Source organism: Echinops telfairi, unplaced genomic scaffold (assembly GCF_000313985.2).
Source record: "Echinops telfairi isolate 266 unplaced genomic scaffold, ASM31398v2 ScPeMD7_7458;HRSCAF=8496, whole genome shotgun sequence".
In the NCBI taxonomy this organism is placed as follows: domain Eukaryota; kingdom Metazoa; phylum Chordata; class Mammalia; order Afrosoricida; family Tenrecidae; genus Echinops; species Echinops telfairi.
Window position 1 is genome coordinate 19794075 of NW_022111358.1, and position 305 is coordinate 19794379.

Consider the following 305-nt stretch of genomic DNA (forward strand, 5'->3'; position numbering starts at 1 on the left):
TCCAATGTCCATCTTCTAAATTAATACTGAACCTATAAATACAGGTACATATCTTTTCCCCATTGTGATTTTTAATTTATTTACATATGTACATGCCTGTATTTAGACCTCAATAAATGCCCTTTGCCTCCTGGTTCTTTCCTCTATTTCCTTTTACTTTCCTTTTGTCCCACTATGATGTTCAGCCTTCGTTTTGGTTTCAGTAATTCCTCTCAGTTACATTGCCCTTGATCAAGCCCTACCAGGCCTCCCATACCCTCCTTGCCATTAACTTCCTTTCCCTCGCCTCCCCCTCCCCATTCTCC